We start from the raw sequence: 20,264 nt of genomic DNA, 5'->3' as shown, positions 1-20,264 counted from the left end.
ATCCCGGGTCCCTGTTGAATGGCTGTTGAGGGAATGTGAGGGGGCAGGCTCTCCTGCTGGTCTTAAGAGTCGAAGTGTGTGCTGGTCTAGGACCAGTTAGCTTGCAGTTGGGAGGTGAGTTTTGGCCAGGATCACGCTTCGTGCATGCCATTTTGGGGGTTGATTCTGGAATCCAAAATGAGCAAGCCTCCCTGGTTGGTGCCTGGAACCTCAGGCCAGGCCTGTGGCCCTCCCTGTTCTTGCGTTTTTCTCGGTGAGGTTCTTGAATGCCTAGTGAGGCTGCAGCAATGGGCGGGGGTGAGCTCGGTTGGGCATCGGTGGAAAGGGGCTGATGGATTAGGCCTCGCTGCTGCCCTTGTTTGCTTCTCTACTTTAACTCCCGGCACAGTGTTGATGCCAAGTGGGTCATCGCGGAGTGGGGAGAAGAACGAGTGCTGAATTTAAACCTGCGTGGATCACTGATGGCCCGCACAGGAAGGTAAGGATAGATGAGGACATGTTCTTTGTGATGTCGTGGAATAGGCTATCATAATTGGGTTGCAGGTGCTGGCCTCGGCTTCCCAAGGATGTGACATGTGCGTGATTGGCTGGCATCAGCTGCCTATGGAGGGGATGGCTTTGGCAGTTCAAGTGGATGAGGTGAGGTAGGTAACCTGTGTAGAGTTGTGATCCCGTTGCCAGAGGAAAGACAACCAAAGGGTGTCTTGCGAGACGTAAAAAAGTTCGACATGGTGACACGTCTGTGCCGGCCTCCTGGGAGGATGGTTATTTATGCGAACATCCCCTTTGGCCGCTTTGTTCCCTTGTTTGGGAATGCGTAAAGCGAAAGTGCTTCTCCTGGGGGGGGCATGACTCGGCTAGCGAACAGCCAGAGGTTTATCTGGAGCAGTCCGTTGGCAGGACAGAGGTGGGGGCACTGTTGCGACGCCAGGTGCACTGACGTGGATAGCCACTGTACCCTTTCAAGCTTCCAGGTCCCCTCGTGTGGCAAAGTTTTTCCGTTGAAAGTCTGTCTGTGGTACTCGGGGACAGTGCCTTTGATCACTGTGAGTTAATCGGTACTGTCGCTGTGGCAGTGGAGAATTACCAGGATGCATGGTGTGGGGTGGGCAACATCAAAACAGACAGGCTTGTGGTGTGTGTTCCCTGCTGTTCAGTGTCTCCGTGTTCGCATGATGTCTGTGGCTTCAAGTCGAGTCGAGTCGCCCTGCAGGCAGGAGGAGGTCACTTAGGACGAGGCTGTGCAGCGTTTGAGCGTTTCCTCAAAGGTCAGGGCCGCAAACACTACCAGTAGGAAGCTTTCCTTTACGTGGCCGGGAAGGTGGCCTAATTTCTGCTGTGGGGTTCCAACCTGTGTCATGGCTGCTGAAGCCCAACTCTTCCCATTGAGGGCATTCCCACGGGGTCATGGAAAGTGATTTGCTGTAGTTGGCAAGATAAGGCACTTGGGCCGAAGTCCGTTAAACCCTTGAGAATTGCCAGGCTGCATCTTGCCTGTCGGCAACTGCAGGTCGGTGTCAGCCTGCCCATGGGAGGTTACCTTGCTTCCGGGAGCTCTGGGAGTGACCCCAAGGGCACATCAGATGTGGTGGTAGGTGGCAGGATCTCCAGGTCCACATAGGTTTGACACCCACGGCCGGGAGAGAGGTCTCGTACAGACTTTGTGCTTTGTTCAGAAGGCGTGGCTGTGGGAGAGTGGGATTCTGTTGCCTATTTCGACAGCCCTTGGGGTCAAAGTTTGCATGCGGCCTCATGAAACTGACAGAGGTCTTTCTCCTTTCAGTTGGGGGTCCAACCAGGGTGCTGTGTATAAACTATGACGTTTACTGTTAGAGGCATCTGCAAAGGGCCACAGGGACACCCAGAGACCAAGACGCGTATTTAGCAGCACACACAGGAAGCCACAAACACATCCTCGTGCAAAGTCTCAGTCACACACGCCCACACGTGTGAATAGACACATACAGCGTCTCACACACCGACCAACGTACGTGTGTAACTTTCTTCAGTCGTGCTGTGAAACACACAATCAGTTTTCGGTAGGGGAAAGTGGTACTTGGGAAGCAGGTTCCAGGCTCACGCCCAGGTTATGTGTTCACAAGAATCATGTTCTCTGAGGACCCTGGTGCAATTCAGAAACCTGCGTGATTTCTGTCCACTTCTCAGTTGCAGTTGCAAGGTAAGGCTGGCTGTCGGCAAAGAGAAGAAGACCTTCGCGTTGTCTGATGACTGGATGTGCTAAGGAGAACTGGAAAAAGTGGGGCGGGTGCACGTTGCCGAGCGTGGCTGTGGATATCTCAGGACGGTAGGCATTCACCCGTACTAAGATGTGCCATTGGATATTAGGTTTTCCACAGATGGGCCCAATGGTTGCAAGAGTGGATTGATTGCTGGTCTTGCTGAGTGGCCTGAGGACTGTGGATTCCCCAGGCAGTTGGAGTACTTCCAGGTCATGGCTCCTCTGCAGAGCTCCACGGCCTTCCCTTTTGTGTTCTGCAGCATCCCAGCATGTGCTTGGATCGATGATGACACCCTTGTATGCATTCCTTGGAAAATCTGACCGAAATGAGTGAGAACGCTCTACCGTCTCCTCATCGAAACTGAGGTCCAGCACGTTTCCTCTCTCGGGGGTACGGGACAGTTAGGAGTGAGGGCCAACGTCCCCTGCTGTCAGGCATGCAAACACCACTAAGGGCTCCAGCATTGGAGGGGCTCCTGTCTGAGGGTCGACCATGTCTGCCCATAAGCTGGGTCATCTAGGAATCCCCGGTCCCTGCTAAAAGGCCATTGAGGGAATGCAAGAGGTCAGGCTTTCCTGCTAGGCTTCAGGGTCGGAGTGTCTTCTGGTATAGACCCAGTAAGCTTGCAGCTTGGAGAGGTGATATTTGGAGAGGATCACGCTTTGTACATGCCGCTTCTGAGGTTGATTATGGAAGCCAAAATGAGCAAGTTTCCCTGGTTGGAGCCTGGAGCCTCAGGCCAGGCCTGTGGCCCTCTCTGTTGTTGTGTTTCACACGGTGAGGTTCTTGACTGCCTGGTGTGGCTGGAGCAGTGGGCGGGCGTGGGCTGGAGTTGGGCGATGGCGGAAGGGGGCTAATGGTTTAGTCCTCAGTGCTGCCGCTGTCAGGTCCTCTGCTGAAGTTGCCGGCACACTGTTGGCGCTAAGTGGATGTTCGTGGAGTGGGGTGTGGATCGAGTGAAGCATTTCAGCCTGGGTGGTGGCTGCTGGCCTGGAGAGAAAGGTAAGGTATCATGAGGAAAGGTCCTGTGTGATGTCGTGGGATGGGCTGTCATCATTGGGTTGCAGGCGCTGGTCTCGGCTTCCAAGAATGTGTCTTGTTCGTGATGGGCTGTCATAAGCTGCCTATGGAGTGGATGGCTTTGGCAGTTCAAGTGGGTGAGTTGAGGTAGGTAACCTGTGTAGAGTTGCGATCCCGTTGCCCAAGGAATGACACCCAAAGGGTGTCTTGAGGGAAGTAGAGAAGATCGACATGGTGAGGCGTCTGTGCCGGCCCCCTTGGAGGTAGTTGAGTTATGCGAATATCCCATTTGGCCGCTTTGTTCCCTTGTTTGGCAATGTGTAAAGCAAAGCTGTTTCGCCTGTGGGGGAATGACGCGACCGGCCAGTGAAGCACGCAGGATATTCGAACAGCCAGAGGTTTATCTGGAGCACTCCATTGATGGGGTAGAGATGGGGGCCCAATTGCCATGCCTGCTGTGCTGCCGTGGCCAGCCACTGTTCCCTTTCAGGCTTCCAAGTCCCCTCGCATGGCAGAGGTCTTCTGTTGAAAGTCTGTCTGTGGACCTCGGGGACCATGCCTTTGATCACTGTGGGTTACTCGGTAGTGTCACCGTGGCAGTGGAGAATTGCCAGGATGTATGGGGTGGGATCAGCATCAACGAAGGAGACATGCTTGCGGTCTGTCTTCCCTGGTGTTCAGTGTTCCCATGTTCTGAAGATGTTTTTGGTTTCCAGTAGTGTCTTGTCGCCCTGTGGGCTGGAGGAGGGCACGTAGGATGAGGCTTTCAAGTGTTTGAGCGTTTCCTTAGGGGTAGGGCCGTGAACATTCAAGATGGGAGCTGCCTGAGACGTGGCTGGGAATGTGGACTAGTTTCTGCCGAGGGGATCCGACATGGGTCATGGTGGCTGAAGCCCACCACTTCCTGTGGTGGGCATTCCCACGGGTCAATGGAAAGTGATTACGCCTAGTTGGCGAGAAGTGGCACATGGGCCCACGTTCGTTAGCCCCTTGAGTGGTTTCAGGCTGCAAATTGGCAGTAGACACCTGCCGGTCGGTGTCGGCCCGACCATGGGAGTTCCCTTGCTTCCGGAAGTGCTGCGAGTGACCCCAAATGCCCATCAGATATACTGGTAGCTGACAGAGTCTCGAGGTGCATGTCGATGTCACAGCCAAGTCCCGGAGGAAGGTCTCATCGAGTCTTTGTGTTTTGGTCAGAAGGCGTGGTTGTGTGAGAGCGGGAGTCCGGGGACTCTTTCAACAGCCCCTGGGGATCCAAGTTTGCCTGCGGCCTCTTGAAGCTGACAGGGGTCTTTCTCCTTTCAGTTGGGGGGTCTAACCAGGGGGCTGTGTATAAACTATTTCTTTTATTCTTGGACTCCTCCTCACAGGGCCATAGGGACACACTGATACCGAGACGCGTATTCAGCGGCACACAGAGAAACCCACAAGCACGTCCGCATGCGCAGTCACAGTCACACACGCCCACACGCGTGAACACACACATAGAGCCTCTCACACACCGGCCAACGTATGTGCCTAACTTCCTGCAGTCGTACTATCAGACATGCAGTCAATTCTCGGTAAGGGATAGAGGTCCTTGGGAAGCAGTTTCAGAGCTCAAGGCCAGGTCAATGTTTTTATGGATCATGGCCTCTGAGGACAGCAGTCCATTTATGAAGCCTCGGTGATTTCTGTCCACTTCTCAAGTGCAGTTGCTGGTAAGGACTGGCCGTCGGCACAAACAAAAAACCTTCGTGGGCTCTGATGACTGGAGGTGCTAAGAAGAACTGGAAAAACTGAGGCGGGCCCATGTCCCCGAGCATGGTCGTGGATAACTCAGGACGGTAGGTATTCAAGCACCCCAAGATGTGCCATTAGATATTAGGTTTTCCTCAGACGGGCCCAATGGCTGCAAGAGTGGATTGATTGTTCCTCTTGCCGAGTGGCCTGAGGGCTGTGGATTCTCCAGGGTTTTGGGGTAGCCCAGGCTCATGGCTCCTGTACAGAGCCCTGCGCACACCCCGGTTGTGTGCTGCAGCGTCCCAGCATGTGCTTGGATCGATGATGACACCCTTGCATGCATTCCTTGGAAAATCTGAACAAAATGAGTGAGAACACTCTACCGTCTCGTCATCGAAACTGAGGTTCAGCACGTTTCCTCACTCACGGGGAGAGGACAGTTCGGAACGAGGGCCAGCGTCCCCCGCCGACATGTATGCAAACACCACCAAGGACTCCAGTATTGGAGGGGCTCCTGTCTGAGGGTTGACCGTGTCTGCACATAAGCTGTGTTATCTGTGAATCCCGGGTCCCTGTTGAATGGCTGTTGAGGGAATGTGAGGGGGCAGGCTCTCCTGGTGGTCTTAAGAGTCGAAGTGTTTGCTGGTATAGGACCAGTTAGCTTGCAGTTGGGAGGTGAGTTTTGGCCAGGTTCACGCTTCGTGCATGCCATTTTGGGGGTTGATTCTGGAAGCCAAAATGAGCAAGCGTCCCTGGTTGGTGCCTGGAACCTCAGGCCAGGCCTGTGGCCCTCCCTGTTCTTGCGTTTTTCACGGTGAGGTTCTTGAATGCCTAGTGAGGCTGGAGCAATGGGCGGGGGTGAGCTCGGTTGGGCATCGGTGGAAAGGGGCTGATGGATTAGGCCTCGCTGCTGCCCTTGTTTGCTTCTCTACTTTAACTCCCGGCACAGTGTTGATGCCAAGTGGGTCATCGCGGAGTGGGGAGAAGAACGAGTGCTGAATTTAAACCTGCGTGGATCACTGATGGCCCGCACAGGAAGGTAAGGATAGATGAGGACATGTTCTTTGTGATGTCGTGGAATAGGCTATCATAATTGGGTTGCAGGTGCAGGCCTCGGCTTCCCAAGGATGTGACATGTGCGTGATTGGCTGGCATCAGCTGCCTATGGAGGGGATGGCTTTGGCAGTTCAAGTGGATGAGGTGAGGTAGGTAACCTGTGTAGAGTTGCGATCCCGTTGCCAGAGGAAAGACAACCAAAGGGTGTCTTGCGAGACGTAAAGAAGTTTGACATGGTGACACGTCTGTGCCGGCCTCCTGGGAGGATGGTTAGTTATGCGAACATCCCCTTTGGCCGCTTTGTTCCCTTGTTTGGGAATGCGTAAAGCGAAAGTGCTTCTCCTGCGGGGGGCATGACTCGGCTTGCGAACAGCCAGAGGTTTATCTGGAGCAGTCCTTTGGCAGGACAGAGGTGGGGGCATTGTTGCGACGCCAGGTGCACTGACGTGGATAGCCACTGTACCCTTTCAAGCTTCCAGGTCCCCTCGTGTGGCAAAGTTTTTCCGTTGAAAGTCTGTCTGTGGTACTCGGGGACAGTGCCTTTGATCACTGTGAGTTAATCGGTAGTGTCGCTGTGGCAGTGGAGAATTACCAGAATGCATGGGGTGGGGTGGGCAACATCAAAGCAGACAGGCTTGCGGTGTGTCTTCCCTGCTGTTCAGTGTCTCCGTGTTCGCATGATGTCTGTGGCTTCAAGTCGAGTCGAGTCGCCCTGCAGGCAGGAGGAGGTCACTTAGGACGAGGCTGTGCAGCGTTTGAGCGTTTCCTCAATGGTCAGGGCCGCAAACACTACCAGTTGGAAGCTTTCCTTTACGTGGCCGGGAAGGTGGCCTAATTTCTGCTGTGGGGTTCCAACCTGTGTCATGGCTGCTGAAGCCCAACTCTTCCCATTGAGGGCATTCCCACGGGGTCATGGAAAGTGATTTGGTCTAGTTGGCGAGATGAGGCACTTGGGCCCAAGTCCGTTAACCCCTTGAGAATTGCCAGGCTGCATCTTGCCTGTCGGCAACTGCAGGTCGGTGTCAGCCCGCCCATGGGAGGTTACCTTGCTTCCGGGAGCTCCGGGAGTGACCCCAAGGGCACATCAGATGTGGTGGTAGGTGGCAGGATCTCCAGGTCCACATAGGTTTGACACCCACGGCCGGGAGGGAGGTCTCGTACAGACTTTGTGCTTTGTTCAGAAGGCGTGGCTGTGGGAGAGCGGGAGTCTGTGGCCTATTTCGACAGCCCTGGGGGTCAAAGTTTGCATGCGGCCTCATGAAACTGACAGAGGTATTTCTCATTTCAGTTGGGGGTCCAACCAGGGTGCTGTGTATAAACTATGACGTTTACTGTTAGAGGCATCTGCAAAGGGCCACAGGGACACCCAGAGACCAAGACGCGTATTTAGCGGCACACACAGGAATCCACAAACGCATCCTCGTGCACAGTCACAGTCACACACGCCCACACGTGTGAATAGACACATACAGCGTCTCACACACCGACCAACGTACATGCGTAATTTTCTTCAGTCGTGCTGTGAGACACACAATCAGTTTTCGGTAGGGGAAAGTGGTACTTGGGAAGCAGGTTCCAGGCTCACGCCCAGGTTATGTGTTCATAAGAATCATGTTCTCTGAGGACCCTGGTGCAATTCAGAAACCTGCGTGATTTCTGTCCACTTCTCAGGTGCAGTTGCAGGGTAAGGCTGGCTGTCGGCAAAGAGAAGAAGACCTTCGCGTTGTCTGATGAGTGGATGTGCTAAGGAGAACTGGAAAAAGTGGGGCGGGTGCACTTTGCCGAGCGTGGCTGTGGATATCTCAGGACGGTAGGCATTCACCCGTACTAAGATGTGCCATTGGATATTAGGTTTTCCACAGATGGGCCCAATGGTTGCAAGAGTGGATTGATTGCCGGTCTTGCTGAGTGGCCTGAGGACTGTGGATTCCCCAGGCAGTTGGAGTACTTCCAGGTCATGGCTCCTCTGCAGAGCTCCACGGCCTTCCCTTTTGTGTTCTGCAGCATCCCAGCATGTGCTTGGATCGAAAATGACACCCTTGTATGCATTCCTTGGAAAATCTGACCGAAATGAGTGAGAACGCTCTACCGTCTCCTCATCGAAACTGAGGTCCAGCACGTTTCCTCTCTCGGGGGTACGGGACAGTTAGGAGTGAGGGCCAACGTCCCCTGCTGTCAGGCATGCAAACACCACTAAGGGCTCCAGCATTGGAGGGGCTCCTGTCTGAGGGTCGACCATGTCTGCCCATAAGCTGCGTCATCTATGAATCCCCGGTCCCTGCTAAAAGGCCGTTGAGGGAATGCAAGAGGGCAGGCTTTCCTGCTAGTCTTCAGGGTCGGAGTGTCTTCTGGTATAGACCCAGTAAGCTTGCAGCTTGGAGAGGTGATATTTGGAGAGGATCACGCTTTGTGCATGCCGCTTCTGAGGTTGATTATGGAAGCCAAAATGAGCAAGCTTCCCTGGTTGGAGCCTGGAGCCTCAGGCCAGGCCTGTGGCCCTCTCTGTTGTTGTGTTTCACGCGGTGAGGTTCTTGACTGCCTGGTGTGGCTGGAGCAGTGGGCGGGCGTGGGCTGGAGTTGGGCGATGGCGGAAGGGGGCTGATGGTTTAGGCCTCATTGCTGCCGCTGTCAGGTCGTCTGCTGAAGTTGCCGGCGCACTGTTGGCGCTAAGTGGATGTTCGTGGACTGGGGTGTGGATCGAGTGAAGCATTTCAGCCTGGGTGGTGGCTGTTGGCCTGGAGAGAATGGTAAGTTATCATGAGGAAAGGTACTGTGTGATGTCGTGGGATGGGCTGTCATCATTGGGTTGCAGGCGCTGGTCTCGGCTTCCCAAGAATGTGTCTTGTTCGTGATGGGCTGGCATAAGCTGCCTATGGAGTGGATGGCTTTGGCAGTTCAAGTGGGTGAGTTGAGGTAGGTAACCTGTGTAGAGTTGCGATCCCGTTGCCCAAGGAATGACACCCAAAGGGTGTCTTGCGGGAAGTAGAGAAGATCGACATGGTGAGGCGTCTGTGCCAGCCCCCTTGGAGGAAGTTGAGTTATGCGAATATCCCCTTTGGCCGCTTTGTTCCCTTGTTTGGCAATGTGTAAAGCAAAGCTGTTTCGCCTGTGGGGGAATGACGCGACCGGCCAGTGTAGCACGCAGGCATTTCGAACAGCCAGAGGTTTATCTGGAGCAGTCCATTGGTGGGGCAGAGATGGGGGCCCCATTGCCATGCCTGCTTTGCTGCCTTGGCCAGGCACTGTAACCTTTCAGGCTTCCAAGTCCCCTCGCATGGCAGAGGTCTTCTGTTGAAAGTCTGTCTCTGGTCCTCCGGGACCATGCCTTTGATCACTGTGAGTTACTCGGTAGTGTCACCGTGGCAGTGGAGAATTGCCAGGATGCATGGGGTGGGATCAGCATCAACGAAGGAGACAGGCTTGCGGTCTGTCTTCCCTGTTGTTCAGTATTCCCGTGTTCTGAAGATGTTTGTGGTTTCCAGTAGGGTCGTGTCGCCCTGTGGGCTGGAGGAGGGCACGTAGGACGAGGCTTTCAAGGGTTTGAGCGTTTGCTTAGGGGTCAGGGCCACGAAAATTCAAGATGGGAGCTGCCTGAGACGTGGCTGGGAATGTGGACTAGTTTCCGCCGTGTGGATCCGACATGGGTCATGGTGGCTGAAGCCCACCACTTCCTGTGGTGGGCATTCCCACGGGTCAATGGAAAGTGATTAGGCCTAATTGGCGAGAAGTGGCACGTGGGCCCACGTTCGTTAGCCCCTTGAGTGGTTTCAGGCTGCAAATTGGCAGTAGACACCTGCCGCTCGGTGTCGGCCCGACCATGGGAGTTCCCTTGCTTCCGGAAGTGCTGCGAGTGGCCCCAAATGCCCATCAGATATACTGGTAGCTGACAGAGTCTCGAGGTGCATGTCGATGTCACAGCCAAGTCCCGGAAGAAGGTCTCATCGAGTCTTTGTGCTTTGGTCAGAAGGCGTGTTTTTGGGAGAGCGGGAGTCCGGGGACTCTTTCAACAGCCCCTAGGGGTCCAAGTTTGCCTGCGGCCTCTTGAAGCTGACAGGGGTCTTTCTCCTTTCAGTTGGGGCGTGTAACCAGGGTGCTGTGTATAAACTATTTCTTTTATTGTTGGACTCCTCCTCACAGGGCCATAGGGACACACTGATACCGAGACGCGTATTCAGCGGCACACAGACAAACCCACAAGCACGTCTGCAAGCCCAGTCACAGTCGCACACGCCCACACACGTGAACACACACATACAGCCTCTCACACACCAGCCAACGTATGTGCCTAACTTCCTGCAGTCGTACTATCAGACATGCAGTCAATTCTCGGTAAGGGATAGAGGTCCTTGGGAAGCAGTTTCAGAGCTCGAGGCCAGGTAAATGTTTGTATGGATCATGTCCTCTGAGGACACCGGTCCACTTAGGAAGCCTCGGTGATTTCTGTCCACTTCTCAGGTGCAGTTGCTGGGAAAGGCTGGCCGTTGGCACAAACAAGAAAACCTTCGTGTGCTCTGATGCCTGGAGGTGCTAAGAAGACCTGGAAGAAGTGAGGCGGGCCCATGTCCCCGAGCATGGTCGTGGATAACTCAGGACGGTAGGTGTTCAAGCACCCCAAGATGTGCCATTAGATATTAGGTTTTCCTCAGACGGGCCCCATGGCTGCAAGAGTGGATTGATTATTCCTCTTGCTGAGTGGCCTGAGGGCTGTGGATTCTCCAGGCTTTTGGGGTAGCCCAGGCTAATGGCTCCCGTACAGAGCCCCGCGCACACCCCGGTTGTGTTCTGCAGCGTCCCAGCATGTGCTTGGATCGATAATGACACCCTTGCATGCATTCCTTGGAAAATCTGAACCAAATGAGTGAGAACACTCTACCGTCTCGTCATCGAAACTGAGGTTCAGCACGTTTCCTCTCTCAGGGGGAGAGGACAGTTAGGAATGAGGGTCAGCGTCCCCCACCGACATGCATGCAAACACCACCAAGGGCTCCAGGATTGGAGGGGCTCCTGTCTGAGGGTTGACCGTGTCTGCACATAAGCTGTGTTATCTGTGAATCCCGGGTCCCTGCTGAATGGCTGTTGAGGGAACGTGATGGCACAGTCTCTCCTGCTGGTGTTAAGAGTCGGAGTGTGTGCTGGTCTAGACCCAGTTAGCTTGCAGTTGGGAGGTGAGTTTTGGCCAGGATCACGCTTCGTGCATGCCATTTTGGGGGTTGATTCTGGAAGCCAAAATGAGCAAGCATCCCTGGTTGGTGCCTGGAAACTCAGGCCAGGCCTGTGGCCCTCCCTATTCTTGCGTTTTTCACGGTGAGGTTCTCGAGTGCCTAGTGAGGCTGGAGCAATGGGCGGGGCTGAGCTCGGTTGGGCATCGGCGGAAAGGGGCTGATGGATTAGGCCTCGCTGCTGCCCTTGTTGGCTTCTCTACTTTAACCCCCGGCACAGTGTTGATGCCAAGTGGGTCATCGTGGAGTGGGGAGAGGAACGAGTGTTGTATTTCAACCTGCGTGGATCAGTGATGGCCTGCACAGGAAGGGAAGGGAAGATGAGGCCATATCCTTTGTGATATCATGGAATAGGCTATCATAATTGGGTTGCAGGTGCTGGCCTCGGCTTCCCAAGGATGTGTCATGTTCGTGATTGGCTGGCATCAGCTGCCTATGGAGGGGATGGCTTTGGCAGTTGAAGTGGATGAGGTGAGGTAGGTAACCTGTGTAGAGTTGCGATCCCGTTGCCAAAGGAAAGACTCCCAAAGGGTGTCTTGCGAGGGGTGAAGAAGATCGACATGGTGTCGCATCTGTGCCGGCCTCCTTGGAGGATGGTTAGTTATGCGAACATCCCCTTTGGCCGCTTTGTTCCCTTGTTTGGGAATGTGTAAAATGAAAGGGCTTCTCCCGGGGGGGATGACTCTGCTTGCGAACAGCTAGAGGTGTATCTGGAGCAGTCCATTGGCGGGACAGAGGTGGGGGCACTGTTGTGACGCCAGGTGCACTGACGTGGACAGCCACTGTGCCCTTTCAAGTTTCCAGGTCCTCTCGTGTGGCAAAGGTTTTCTGTTGAAAGTCTGTCTGTGGTCCTGGGGGACAGTGCCTTTGATCACTGTGAGTTCCTCGGTAGTGTCGCTGTGGCAGTGGAGAATTGCCAGGATGCATGGGGTGGGGTGGGCATCATCCAAGCAGACAGGCTTGCGGTGTGTCTTCCCTGCTGTTCAGTGTCTCCGTGTTCGCATGATGTCTTTGGCTTCAAGTCGAATCGAGTCACCCTGCAGGCAGGAGGAGGGCACTTAGGACGAGGCTGTGTAGCGTTTGAACCTTTCCTCAGTGGTCAGGGCCGTAAACACTACCAGTTGGATGCTTGCCTATACGTGGCCGGGAAGGTGGCCTAATTTCCTCTGTGGTATTCCAACCTGTGTCATGGTAGCTGAAGCCCCACACTTCCCATTGAGGGCATTCCCACGGGGTCATGGAAAGTGATTTGGTCTAGTTGGCGAGATGAGGCACTTGGGCCGAAGTCCGTTAACCCCTTGAGATTTGCCAGGCTGCATCTTGCCTGTCGGCACCTGCAGGTCGGTGTCAGCCCGCCCATGGGAGGTTACCTTGCTTCCGGGAGCACTGGGAGTGACCCCAAGGGCACATCAGATGTGGTGGTAGGTGGCAGGATCTCCAGGTCCACATAGGTGTGACACCCACCGCCGGGAGGGAGGTCTCGTCCAGGCTTTGTGCTTTGGTTAGAAGGCGTGGCTGTGGGAGAGCGGGAGTCTGTGGCCTATTTCGACAGCCCTGGGGGCCAAAGTTTGCATTCGGCCTCATGAAACTGACAGGGTTCTTTTGCCTTTCAGTTGGGGGTCCAACCTGGGTGCTGTGTATAAACTATGACGTTTACTGTTGGAGGCATCTGCAAAGGGCCACAGGGACACCCAGAGACCAAGACGCGTATTTAGAGGCACACACAGGAATCCACAAACGCATCCTCGTGCAGAGTCACAGTCACACACGCCCACACGTGTGAATACACACATACAGCATCTCACACACCGACCAACGTACGTGTGTAACCTCCTTCAGTCGTGCTGTGAGACACACAATCAGTTTTCGGTAGGGGATAGTGGTACTTGGGAAGCAGGTTCCAGGCTCACGCCCAGTTTATGTGTTCGTAAGAATCATGTTCTCTGAGGACCCTGGTGCAATTCAGAAACCTGCATGATTTCTGTCCACTTCACAGGTGCAGTTGCAGGGTAATGCTGTCTGTTGTCAAAGAGAAGAAGAGCTTCGCATTGTCTGATGACTGGATGTGCTAAAGAGAACTGGAAAAAGTGGGTCGGGTGCAAGTTGCCGAGCATGTCTGTGGATATCTCAGGACGGTAGGCATTCACCCATACTTAGATGTGCCATTGGATATTAGGTTTTCCACCGATGGGCCCAGTGGTTGCAAGAGTGGATTGATTGTTGGTCTTGCTGACTGGCCTGAGGACTGTGGATTCCCCAGGCTGTTGGAGTACTTCCAGGTCATGGCTCCTCTGCAGAGCCCCACAGCCTTCCCTTTTGTGTTCTGCAGCGTCCCAGCATGTGCTTGGATCGATGATGACACCCTTGTATGCATTCCTTGGAAAATCTGAACAAAATGAGTGAGAACGCTCTTCCGTCTCCTCATCGAAACTGAGGTCCAGCACGTTTCCACTCTCGGGGGTACGGGACAGTTAGGAGTGAGGGCCAACGTCTCCTGCTGACAGGCATGCAAACACCACTAAGGGCTTCAGCATTGCGGGGGCTCCTGTCTGAGGGTCGACCATATCTGCCCATAAGCTGGGTCATGTAGGAATCCCCAGTCCCTGCTAAAAGGCCGTTGAGGGAATGCAAGAGGGCAGGCTTTCCTGCTAGTCTTCAGGGTCGGAGTGTGTTCTGGTGTAGACCTAATAAGCTTGCAGCTTGGAGAGGTGATTTTTGGACAGGATCACGCTTTGTGCATGCCGCTTCCGTTGTTGGTTATGGAAGCCAAAATGAGCAAGCTTTCTTGGTTGGAGCCTGGAGCCTCAGGCCACGCCTTTGGCCCTCTCTGCTGTTGTGTTTCGCACAGCGAGGTTCTTGACTGCCTGGTATGGCTGGAGCAGTGGGCGGGCGTGGGCTGGAGTTGGGCGATGGCGGAAGGGGGCTGAAGGTTTAGGCCTCAGTGCTGCCCCTGTCACCTCCTCTGCTGAAGTTGCCGGCACACTGTTGGCGCTAAGTGGATCTTCGTGGAGTGGGGTGTGGATCAAGTGAAGCATTTCAGCCTGGGTGGTGGCTGCTGGCCTGGAGAGAAAGGTAAGGTATCATGAGGAAAGGTCCTGTGTGATGTCGTGGGATGGGCTGTCATCATTGGGTTGCAGGCACTGGCCTTGGATTCACAAGAATGTGTCTTTTTCGTGATGGGCTGGCATAAGCTGCCTATGGAGCGGATGGCTTTGGTAGTTCATGCGGGTGAGTTGAGGTAGGTAACCTGTGTAGACTTGTAATCCCGTTGCCCGAGGAATGACTTCCAAAGGCTGTCTTGTGGGAAGTAGAGAAGATCGACATGTTGAGGCGTCTGTGCCGGCCTCCTTGGGGGTAGTTGAGTTATGCGAATATCCCCTTTGGCCGCTTTGTTCCCATGTTTGGCAATGTGTAAAGCGAAAATGTTTCTCCTGTGGGGCAATGACGCGACCGGCCAGTGTAGCACGCAGGCCTTTCGAACAGCCAGAGGTTTATCTGGAGCAGTCCATTGGTGGGGCAGAGATGGGGGTCCAATTGCCATGCCTGCTGTGCTGCTGTTACCAGCCACCATTCCCTTTCAGGCTTCCAAGTCCCGTCGAATGGCAGAGGTCTTCCGTTGAAAGTCTGTCTGTCGTATTCAGGGACCATGCCTTTGATCACTGTGAGTTACTCGCTAGTGTTACTTTGGCAGTGGAGAATTGCCAGGATGCATGGGGTGGGATCAGCATCAAAGAAGGATACAGGCTTGCGGTCTGTCTTCCCTGGCGTTCAGTGTTCCTGTGTTCTGAAGATGTTTGTGGTTTCCAGTAGGGTCGTGTCGCCCTGTGGGCTGGAGGAGGGCACGTAGGACGAGGCTTTCAAGGGTTTGAGAGTTTCCTTAGGGGTCAGGGCCGTGAACATTCAAGATGGGAGCTGACTGAGACGTGGCTGGGAATGTGGACTAGTTTCCGCCGTGGGGATCCGACATGGGTCATGGTGGCTGAAGCCCACCACTTCCTGTGGAGGGCATTCCCACGGGTCAATGGAAAGTGATTAGGCCTAGTTGGCGAGAAGTGGCACGTGGGCCCACGTTCGTTAGCCCCTTGAGTGGTTTCAGGCTGCATCTTGGCAGTAGACAGCTGCCGGTGGGTGTCGGCCCGACCATGGGAGTTCCCTTGCTTCCGGAAGTGCTGCGAGTGACCCCAAATGCCCATCAGATATACTGGTAGCTGACAGAGTCTCGAGCTGCAGGAAGATGTCACAGCCAAGGCCCAGAGGCAGGTCTCGTCGAGTCTTTGTGTTTTGGTCAGAAGCCTTGGCTGTGGGAGAGCGGGAGTCCGCGGACCCTTTCAACAGCCCCTGGGGGTCAAAGTGTGCCCGCGGCCTCTTGAAGCTGACAGGGGTCTTTCTCCTTTCAGTTGGGGGTCTAACCAGGGTGCTGTGTATAAACTATTTCTTTTACTGTTGGACTCCTCTTCACAGGGCCATAGGGACACACAGAGACCAAGACGCGTATTCAGCGGCACACAGAGAAACCCACAAGCACGTCTGCAAGCCCAGTCACAGTCGCACACGCCCACACACGTGAACACACACATACAGCCTCTCACACACCAGCCAACGTATGTGCCTAACTTCCTGCAGTCGTACTATCAGACATGCAGTCAATTCTCGGTAAGGGATAGAGGTCCTTGGGAAGCAGTTTCAGAGCTCAAGGCCAGATAAATGTTTGTATGGATCATGTCCTCTGAGGACACCGGTCCACTTAGGAAGCCTCGGTGATTTCTGTCCACTTCTCAGGTGCAGTTGCTGGGAAAGGCTGGCCGTTGGCACAAACAAGAAAACCTTCGTGTGCTCTGATGCCTGGAGGTGCTAAGAAGACCTGGAAGAAGTGAGGCGGGCCCATGTCCCCGAGCATGGTCGTGGATAACTCAGGACGGTAGGTGTTCAAGCACCCCAAGATGTGCCATTAGATATTAGGTTTTCCTCAGACGGGCCCAATGGCTGCAAGAGTGGATTGATTGTTCCTCTTGCTGAGTGGCCTGAGGGCTGTGGATTCTCCAGGTATTTGGGGTAGCCCAGGCTCATGGCTCCCGTACAGAGCCCCGCGCACACCCCGGTTGTGTTCTGCAGTGTCCCAGCATGTGCTTGGATCGATGATGACACCCTTGCATGCATTCCTTGGAAAATCTGAACCAAATGAGTGAGAACACTCTACCGTCTCGTCATCGAAACTGAGGTTCAGCACGTTTCCTCTCTCAGGGGGAGAGGACAGTTAGGAATGAGGGTCAGCGTCCCCCACCGACATGCATGCAAACACCACCAAGGGCTCCAGGATTGGAGGGGCTCCTGTCTGAGGGTTGACCGTGTCTGCACATAAGCTGTGTTATCTGTGAATCCCGGGTCCCTGCTGAATGGCTGTTGAGGGAACGTGATGGCGCAGTCTCTCCTGCTGGTGTTAAGAGTCGGAGTGTGTGCTGGTCTAGGCCCAGTTAGCTTGCAGTTGGGAGGTGAGTTTTGGCCAGGATCACGCTTCGTGCATGCCATTTTGGGGGTTGATTCTGGAAGCCAAAATGAGCAAGCATCCCTGGTTGGTGCCTGGAAACTCAGGCCAGGCCTGTGGCCCTCCCTATTCTTGCGTTTTTCACGGTGAGGTTCTCGAGTGCCTAGTGAGGCTGGAGCAATGGGCGGGGCTGAGCTCGGTTGGGCATCGGCGGAAAGGGGCTGATGGATTAGGCCTCGCTGCTGCCCTTGTTGGCTTCTCTACTTTAACCCCCGGCACAGTGTTGATGCCAAGTGGGTCATCGTGGAGTGGGGAGAGGAACGAGTGTTGTATTTCAACCTGCGTGGATCAGTGATGGCCTGCACAGGAAGGGAAGGGAAGATGAGGCCATGTCCTTTGTGATATCATGGAATAGGCTATCATAATTGGGTTGCAGGTGCTGGCCTCGGCTTCCCAAGGATGTGTCATGTTCGTGATTGGCTGGCATCAGCTGCCTATGGAGGGGATGGCTTTGGCAGTTGAAGTGGATGAGGTGAGGTAGGTAACCTGTGTAGAGTTGCGATCCCGTTGCCAAAGGAAAGACTCCCAAAGGGTGTCTTGCGAGGGGTGAAGAAGATCGACATGGTGTCGCATCTGTGCCGGCCTCCTTGGAGGATGGTTAGTTATGCGAACATCCCCTTTGGCCGCTTTGTTCCCTTGTTTGGGAATGTGTAAAATGAAAGGGCTTCTCCCGGGGGGGATGACTCTGCTTGCGAACAGCTAGAGGTGTATCTGGAGCAGTCCATTGGCGGGACAGAGGTGGGGGCACTGTTGTGACGCCAGGTGCACTGACGTGGACAGCCACTGTGCCCTTTCAAGTTTCCAGGTCCTCTCGTGTGGCAAAGGTTTTCTGTTGAAAGTCTGTCTGTGGTCCTGGGGGACAGTGCCTTTGATCACTGTGAGTTCCTCGGTAGTGTCGCTGTGGCAGTGGAGAATTGCCAGGATGCATGGGGTGGGGTGGGCATCATCCAAGCAGACAGGCTTGCGGTGTGTCTTCCCTGCTGTTCAGTGTCTCCGTGTTCGCATGATGTCTTTGGCTTCAAGTCGAATCGAGTCACCCTGCAGGCAGGAGGAGGGCACTTAGGACGAGGCTGTGTAGCGTTTGAACCTTTCCTCAGTGGTCAGGGCCGTAAACACTACCAGTTGGATGCTTGCCTATACGTGGCCGGGAAGGTGGCCTAATTTCCTCTGTGGTATTCCAACCTGTGTCATGGTAGCTGAAGCCCCACACTTCCCATTGAGGGCATTCCCACGGGGTCATGGAAAGTGATTTGGTCTAGTTGGCGAGATGAGGCACTTGGGCCGAAGTCCGTTAACCCCTTGAGATTTGCCAGGCTGCATCTTGCCTGTCGGCACCTGCAGGTCGGTGTCAGCCCGCCCATGGGAGGTTACCTTGCTTCCGGGAGCACTGGGAGTGACCCCAAGGGCACATCAGATGTGGTGGTAGGTGGCAGGATCTCCAGGTCCACATAGGTGTGACACCCACCGCCGGGAGGGAGGTCTCGTCCAGGCTTTGTGCTTTGGTTAGAAGGCGTGGCTGTGGGAGAGCGGGAGTCTGTGGCCTATTTCGACAGCCCTGGGGGCCAAAGTTTGCATTCGGCCTCATGAAACTGACAGGGTTCTTTTGCCTTTCAGTTGGGGGTCCAACCTGGGTGCTGTGTATAAACTATGACGTTTACTGTTGGAGGCATCTGCAAAGGGCCACAGGGACACCCAGAGACCAAGACGCGTATTTAGAGGCACACACAGGAATCCACAAACGCATCCTCGTGCAGAGTCACAGTCACACACGCCCACACGTGTGAATACACACATACAGCATCTCACACACCGACCAACGTACGTGTGTAACCTCCTTCAGTCGTGCTGTGAGACACACAATCAGTTTTCGGTAGGGGATAGTGGTACTTGGGAAGCAGGTTCCAGGCTCACGCCCAGTTTATGTGTTCGTAAGAATCATGTTCTCTGAGGACCCTGGTGCAATTCAGAAACCTGCATGATTTCTGTCCACTTCACAGGTGCAGTTGCAGGGTAATGCTGTCTGTTGTCAAAGAGAAGAAGAGCTTCGCATTGTCTGATGACTGGATGTGCTAAAGAGAACTGGAAAAAGTGGGTCGGGTGCAAGTTGCCGAGCATGTCTGTGGATATCTCAGGACGGTAGGCATTCACCCATACTTAGATGTGCCATTGGATATTAGGTTTTCCACCGATGGGCCCAGTGGTTGCAAGAGTGGATTGATTGTTGGTCTTGCTGACTGGCCTGAGGACTGTGGATTCCACAGGCTGTTGGAGTACTTCCAGGTCATGGCTCCTCTGCAGAGCCCCACAGCCTTCCCTTTTGTGTTCTGCAGCGTCCCAGCATGTGCTTGGATCGATGATGACACCCTTGTATGCATTCCTTGGAAAATCTGAACAAAATGAGTGAGAACGCTCTTCCGTCTCCTCATCGAAACTGAGGTCCAGCACGTTTCCACTCTCGGGGGTACGGGACAGTTAGGAGTGAGGGCCAACGTCTCCTGCTGACAGGCATGCAAACACCACTAAGGGCTTCAGCATTGCGGGGGCTCCTGTCTGAGGGTCGACCATATCTGCCCATAAGCTGGGTCATGTAGGAATCCCCAGTCCCTGCTAAAAGGCCGTTGAGGGAATGCAAGAGGGCAGGCTTTCCTGCTAGTCTTCAGGGTCGGAGTGTGTTCTGGTGTAGACCTAATAAGCTTGCAGCTTGGAGAGGTGATTTTTGGACAGGATCACGCTTTGTGCATGCCGCTTCCGTTGTTGGTTATGGAAGCCAAAATGAGCAAGCTTTCTTGGTTGGAGCCTGGAGCCTCAGGCCACGCCTTTGGCCCTCTCTGCTGTTGTGTTTCGCACAGCGAGGTTCTTGACTGCCTGGTATGGCTGGAGCAGTGGGCGGGCGTGGGCTGGAGTTGGGCGATGGCGGAAGGGGGCTGAAGGTTTAGGCCTCAGTGCTGCCCCTGTCACCTCCTCTGCTGAAGTTGCCGGCACACTGTTGGCGCTAAGTGGATCTTCGTGGAGTGGGGTGTGGATCAAGTGAAGCATTTCAGCCTGGGTGGTGGCTGCTGGCCTGGAGAGAAAGGTAAGGTATCATGAGGAAAGGTCCTGTGTGATGTCGTGGGATGGGCTGTCATCATTGGGTTGCAGGCACTGGCCTTGGATTCACAAGAATGTGTCTTTTTCGTGATGGGCTGGCATAAGCTGCCTATGGAGCGGATGGCTTTGGTAGTTCATGCGGGTGAGTTGAGGTAGGTAACCTGTGTAGACTTGTAATCCCGTTGCCCGAGGAATGACTTCCAAAGGCTGTCTTGTGGGAAGTAGAGAAGATCGACATGTTGAGGCGTCTGTGCCGGCCTCCTTGGGGGTAGTTGAGTTATGCGAATATCCCCTTTGGCCGCTTTGTTCCCATGTTTGGCAATGTGTAAAGCGAAAATGTTTCTCCTGTGGGGCAATGACGCGACCGGCCAGTGTAGC

At 54.4% G+C, this 20,264-nt stretch overlaps 7 non-coding genes across 7 annotated transcripts; all 7 read left to right on the top strand.

The window, feature by feature from the left end:
- The first annotated feature begins 2,516 nt into the window (after positions 1–2,516).
- Positions 2,517–2,609, top strand: LOC137758040 (small nucleolar RNA SNORD116). Its single transcript, XR_011072714.1, has one exon. It is a non-coding gene; the product is annotated as a small nucleolar RNA SNORD116 (small nucleolar RNA).
- Positions 2,610–5,297: 2,688 nt separating this feature from the next.
- On the top strand, positions 5,298–5,390 carry LOC137758031 (small nucleolar RNA SNORD116). Its single transcript, XR_011072706.1, has one exon. It is a non-coding gene; the product is annotated as a small nucleolar RNA SNORD116 (small nucleolar RNA).
- A 2,669-nt stretch (positions 5,391–8,059) lies between these two features.
- Positions 8,060–8,152, top strand: LOC137758059 (small nucleolar RNA SNORD116). Its single transcript, XR_011072732.1, has one exon. It is a non-coding gene; the product is annotated as a small nucleolar RNA SNORD116 (small nucleolar RNA).
- Positions 8,153–10,843: 2,691 nt separating this feature from the next.
- LOC137758060 (small nucleolar RNA SNORD116) lies at positions 10,844–10,936 on the top strand. The gene has a single exon (XR_011072733.1). It is a non-coding gene; the product is annotated as a small nucleolar RNA SNORD116 (small nucleolar RNA).
- Positions 10,937–13,603: 2,667 nt separating this feature from the next.
- On the top strand, positions 13,604–13,696 carry LOC137758034 (small nucleolar RNA SNORD116). Its single transcript, XR_011072709.1, has one exon. It is a non-coding gene; the product is annotated as a small nucleolar RNA SNORD116 (small nucleolar RNA).
- Positions 13,697–16,386: 2,690 nt separating this feature from the next.
- Positions 16,387–16,479, top strand: LOC137758054 (small nucleolar RNA SNORD116). The gene has a single exon (XR_011072727.1). It is a non-coding gene; the product is annotated as a small nucleolar RNA SNORD116 (small nucleolar RNA).
- A 2,667-nt stretch (positions 16,480–19,146) lies between these two features.
- LOC137758023 (small nucleolar RNA SNORD116) lies at positions 19,147–19,239 on the top strand. The gene has a single exon (XR_011072698.1). It is a non-coding gene; the product is annotated as a small nucleolar RNA SNORD116 (small nucleolar RNA).
- The last annotated feature ends 1,025 nt before the right edge of the window (positions 19,240–20,264 follow it).

Source organism: Eschrichtius robustus, unplaced genomic scaffold (genome assembly GCF_028021215.1).
Source record: "Eschrichtius robustus isolate mEscRob2 unplaced genomic scaffold, mEscRob2.pri scaffold_657, whole genome shotgun sequence".
Classification (NCBI taxonomy): Eukaryota; Metazoa; Chordata; class Mammalia; order Artiodactyla; family Eschrichtiidae; genus Eschrichtius; species Eschrichtius robustus.
The sequence above is the reverse complement of the archived record's forward strand: the minus strand, read 5'-3'. Positions and strand labels throughout refer to the sequence as shown.